This window comes from Helianthus annuus, chromosome 17 (assembly GCF_002127325.2).
Source record: "Helianthus annuus cultivar XRQ/B chromosome 17, HanXRQr2.0-SUNRISE, whole genome shotgun sequence".
Taxonomy (NCBI): domain Eukaryota; kingdom Viridiplantae; phylum Streptophyta; class Magnoliopsida; order Asterales; family Asteraceae; genus Helianthus; species Helianthus annuus.
In genome coordinates, this window is record NC_035449.2 from 151697900 (window position 1) to 151703899 (window position 6000).

Genomic DNA, 6000 nt, shown 5'->3' on the forward strand with positions numbered 1-6000 from the left:
TTGAAAAATGTTTATTAAAATTGATTTGAATGCTCTAGGCACAAACTCTTTTATAACTCGGGAGAATTATTTAAATATATAATCTTGTGAACGAATTACATGTTCCTTATGCGTTCAGTAGCCCGGATCAAGTCCGGGTTAAAGATCAATAGACACACCACAACGACTATTTATGCACTGACGAGTGTACGCCTACACTCCGCGCTTAGGTCGTGGCCATTTCGTAAAATGATGTCAGGGATATCCGAGACATGGTCATTAACCCCCCAAAGGCTTTTAAGTAACAAGACTGTTTAAACGAGCCGATCAAATTATTCAATTACCCACTTAACTGTGGAGAATTTGATGCCCGATCAAGCGGTATGCTATATACCGTAACCCAAGCCCGTATAACGGAAAATAAGTTAAAAGTATTTACCTTTGCAAGTATAAGTCCTTAATCGAAATAAATTGCAGATAGCTTTTACTGGTCTCCTATTCTGGAACGAAGGTTTAATATAACCTATTAGAATCCTAACGGGTCTTTCAATTTAGCCGTAGCTTAGACCAGTCAGTTTCAAGGACAGATACGGCTTAATCGCGTGAAAGGCGAAAACCGCGAATGGAATGTGATTTTGGACCCAACAAGTTTGAAGACTTGTTTTACATGGGTATAATAATCACACTCTGGATTTTGGGGTCAAAACAATATGGTTTGACCCGTTTCGGCTAGTTTATGTAAACTAGTTACATAAGCCGAACCGTGCGCGCAAAAGGCGCAACGGGTAACCGTAAGAGTCCTACACTGTTTTCCTAAGTCAATATGCTTTAAAGAGGTTGTGGTATCAGTAGGATACCTTCCATAATGCCCGTAACGAGTTTAAGTTCATATTATGCCCCGTAGGGGTATTTCGGTCTTTTTAAAGATTATAAAAGAGGTTTCTGAGTTCTACAGGAAATATGAGTTTTCCGAACAGTTTATAAAGTCTAAAATACTTTATTTATTATTTAAAATCAATAGCAACTGGAATCGGGTCAAAAGACCTTGTACAACTCAAGTTATGGCCGAAAAGGGTATATTCGGTATTTACCGAACCGTTGCCATAACCGCAGGTTATGAGCAGGTTAAAAAAATAATTAAAAATATTTAAAAATCCCAAAATATTATTTTACATCAGTGTGTAAAAGGTTTGGTGTCAAAATCTGGGTTTAGATAGGCGTTACGCTAATTGCGCTATTAAATTAATAAAGTTTCCGAAATTTGCGTTATTTAGCATAACTCCTATTCTGGACCTCGGATTGACGTGAAATTTTAGGGACATGCTTAGAAATCAGTAACTAAGGTTATGGTTCTTTCACATGTCCGAAATTCTCGTTTTAAATTAAAAAGGGCGTTACGGTCAACTTTTAAGCATTTAACGGAAATGTGTAAAAGACTCGGACAAACAACGAACCGGTCACAGAGGGTTATACCATCATGTAACCTGGTCCTAAGAGAGTCCTAAGGCATATCTAAATCATACTTTAACAGGTCAGAACTGAAGTCAATGCAAAAGTCAAAGCTTTGCGACTTTCGGCTCCGAACCGGGTCAAAACAGTAAATGGTCGGATCAAACAAGCTTAGACTAGTTAATATACTTATTATCATGTTTTATGAGTGTTTAAATAGGTTACACATCATCTACATTACTGATTATGCATTAAATCACAAAATGGCATTTCTGTTGACTTTTTCTAAGCACGTTTGACTCGATATTTGGACTAGTTAGAGTGGGAATCAGAGGGTGCCCTTTTAGGGGTTTAAAGCCCACATGATTACCAACATATAACTACTTTTGATTCGACAAACCACTAGACCATTTGTGATTTTGCAAAGTCAATCGTTTATTACGACGGATTGACTTTTAAGCTAAACTAAGCAAAAACTAAGCCACAAAAGGGTAGACACACTTACAGAAGCTTGGTGCACGACTAGGGATGATAGAAGAATGGTTTAGAGCTCCAGAGATGGACTAGAATGCAAGAGAAAGGTGTGAGGAACTTGTTGCCACAATGTGGCCTTTTATAGGCAATGAAGATGCATAGGATCATCACAACAAGGCCTACAAGTGTCCCTTGATGATCAACAACTGTCCCTTAGTGCTAGGGAGTGATTAGGGGTCGCCCATATCTCTGGAAAATCTTTACATTAATGATTTACCGTTTACAACAGCCAACAGCCAACTTTCTGTCGCTGGGCGTCGCTTACGGACCGTATGTCATGGCCCTTGCGGTCCGTAAGCCTTTGGCGGAAACAAGTTTACCCTTTCACCCCCTTACGATCCGTAAGGCAGGACCCTTACGGTCCTTAAGCACTTAACAGAGGCAAAAATTTAACCTTTCATGATTTGAATGGTCAACTGAAATACATGATTTTTGAATCTGGAACAAGTCAGTATGAGGCCCCTTTTAACCCATGCTTGGTCAGTTATCATAATGAATCATGGGTTTGCACCAGGATGGGCTTTATGAACAATTATTTGTATTGCATTATTTTCTTAGGATCCAAATTAGCAATTTGGACATCCTTGGTTAATAGTAATTACCGGATTAAGACATATTAGATGCTTATTAATTATGCTTAGGGTCTTGGGATTTATAATGAAGAAGTCGCTTAGAGGTAAAAATTAACATGTCGACATGTTCAAAAATCCTACCATACATTTTAATTACATCCGGGTTTACAATACTTTTGTCGTATGCGACACGTGTCATTTATTTATTGGACACAAAATTCCGAGGTGTTACATCCTCACCCCCTTAAAATAAATCTCGACCCGAGATTTACTGAAATAAATAAGGGTATTTTTCTTTCATCGTGGATTCAACCTCCCACGTGAATTCGGGACCTCTACGGGCATCCCACTTGACCTTTACTATAGGTACATGCTTCCTTCGAAGCTTCTTTACCTGTCGATCTTCAATCGAAAAAGGTTTTTCCACAAATTTTAAGCTCTCATCTATGTGTACATCTGTATGTGGTATCACCAGTGATTCATCAGCGAAGCACTTCTTGAGATTGCAGATGTGGAACACATTGTGAATTCCATTGAGCTCTTCAGGTAAGTTTAACTTATAGGCAACTGACCCGACACGTTCGATAACCTCGAAAGGTCCTATGTATCTCGGGCTTAGTTTGCCTTTCTTACCGAAATGCATCACCCCCTTCCAGGGTGATACTTTAAGTAACACTTTTTCACCTACTTCGAAGTGAAAATCTTTACGCTTTGGATCTGCGTAACTCTTCTGCCTATCTCGGGCAGCTTTGAGACGGTCTCGAATCTGGACAATCTTGTCCGTCGTCTCGAAGACTATCTCTGGTCCTGATAATTGGACATCTCCAACTTCCGCCCAACAAACAGGCGATCTACACTTTCTACCGTATAATGCCTCGAAAGGCGCAACCTTAATGCTGGTATGGTAGCTATTGTTGTAGGAGAATTCAATTAATGGTAGGTTCTTATCCCAACTACCACCCAAATCGATAGCACATGCACGTAGCATGTCTTCAAACGTCTGAATAGTACGCTCACTCTGACCGTCTGTCTGAGGATGGTAAGCCGTACTAAAATTCAAACGTGTGCCCAAAGATTGCTGGAAACTTTTCCAGAAATGCGACGTGTATCTAGTATCCCGGTCAGAGATAATAGACACAGGTATGCCATGCAAGGCTACAATCTTATCAACGTATTACTGGGCCAACATGTCGGAGCTATAAGTCTCCTTGATGGGTAAGAAATGAGCTGACTTGGTCAGTCTATCAACTATAACCCATATTGTATCATTTCCTTTCCTCGTCTTGGGTAACTTGGTAATAAAATCCATAGTTACACATTCCCACTTCCATTCGGGAAGTTCAGGCTGTTGTAGCAAGCCTGATGGCTTTTGGTGCTCAGCTTTGACTTGCGCACAAGTCAAGCATTTGGCTACATAAGCGGCTACAGACTTTTTTCAAGCCTATCCACCAATAATTTGCCTTTAGATCCTGATACATCTTATCAGCTCTCGAGTGAACAGAATATTTGGAACTATGGGCTTCCTGGAGGATAACATCTCGTAGTCCTCCATAAATTGGAACCCATATTTGTCCATTTAATCGTAAAATTTCGTCCTTGCTAAGAGTTAACTGCTCCTCAGTTACTTCTAACTTTTCTTTAGGATAGTTAGCTTCCAACACAGCTTCTCGCTGTGCAGCTAACAACCTTTCAATCAAATTATTCTTCACTTCAATGCTCTTGGCATTGATTCAGATGGGTTTCACCCTTTCCTTGCTACTCAGGGCATCAGCGACTACATTCGCCTTGCCGGGATGATATCTGATTTCACAATCATAATCGTTTAAAGTCTCCATCCAACGGCGTTGCCTCATGTTTAATTCCTTCTGATTAAACAGATGTTGAAGGCTCTTATGATCAGAATAGATCACAAACTTGATTCCATATAGATAATGCCTCCACAGTTTTAGTGCGAACACGACGGCACCCAACTCCAAGTCATGGGTGGTGTAATTCTTTTCATGCACCTTTAACTGTCTCGAAGCATAAGCAATAACCTTTCCTTTCTGCATGAGCACACATCCCATGCCAGTGTGTGATGCGTCGCAGTAAACTACGAACTCTTCGGTACCTTCAGGTAATGTCAGTACAGGAGCGTTGCTCAACTTTTGCTTCAGAATATCAAACGACTCTTGCTGCTTAGGGACCCAAACGAACTTTACTTTCTTCTTGGTCAAGGAAGTTAAGGGCACAGCAATCCTTGAAAAATTTTCTATGAATCGCCTGTAATATCCTTCTAACCCCAGGAAACTACGAATCTCTGTAGGCGTCTTTGGCTCTTGCCAATTCATGACAGCTTCTACTTTAGCGGGATCCACTTGGATACCACGCTCGCTGACAACATGTCCAAGAAATTGGACTTCTCGAAGCCAGAATTCGCACTTAGAGAATTTGGCATAGAGTTTCTCGTGATGTAGGAGTTTGAGAATACAGCGAAAGTGTTTCTCATGGTCAGCTCGGTTCTTAGAGTAGATAAGAATGTCGTCGATGAAAACGATGACGAATTTGTCTAAGTACGGCTTGCAGACGCGATTCATGAGATCCATGAACGCAGCCGGTGCATTAGTGAGCCCAAAAGGCATCACTAGGAACTCGTAGTGACCGTAACGAGTCCTAAATGCGGTTTTATGTACGTCCTCATCTCTGACTTTCAGTTGATGGTAGCCTGACCTCAAATCAATCTTCGAGAAATAGCTTGCCCCTTGTAACTGATCGAACAAATCGTCGATCCTCGGCAAGGGATATCTATTCTTTATCGTGACTTTATTAAGCTCGCGATAATCGACGCACAGACGCATCGATCCGTCCTTCTTCCTGACAAACAGAACAGGTGCTCCCCAAGGAGACGAACTAGGTTTGATGAAACCTTTAGCTAGCAGTTCATCCAATTGGGTCCTCAACTCCTTCATTTCGGTTGGTGCTAACCTGTAAGGTGCTTGATGTGTGTAAAATGCAACATATAAATTACATCAAATAAGGCATAAAACTAACCCTTTTTAAGTACTAATGTTGGAAAAAGAGTGTTTTTGTCTTCCTTTTATATTTTCAGGATGAAATGAGCTCAAATTCACAAAAGAAGCAAAAAGACAGCTAATTCTAACATAAATACAAGAAAAGAAGTAAAAGTAGACTGCCCGAACCCCCAACGGCATCCTCCAAAGCAAAGAAGAGAAAACAGAAGCCTGAACACACCCCGTGCTCAGCCAGCACGGGGCCGTGCCCAAGAAGCAGCAGAAAAGACAAACCTGTAGAAGCTTCTATTGCCCACCACGGGGCCGTGTCCAGTGAGCACGGGGGCGTGGCGAAAGTACAGCAGGCGCATTAATTGTAATTGCGAATTACAATTAATGAAGAGAGAGAGTGTCAGACGGGCACGGGGGCGTGTCCAGCGGACACGGGGCCGTGCCCAGCCTTCTGTTCAGCCTAT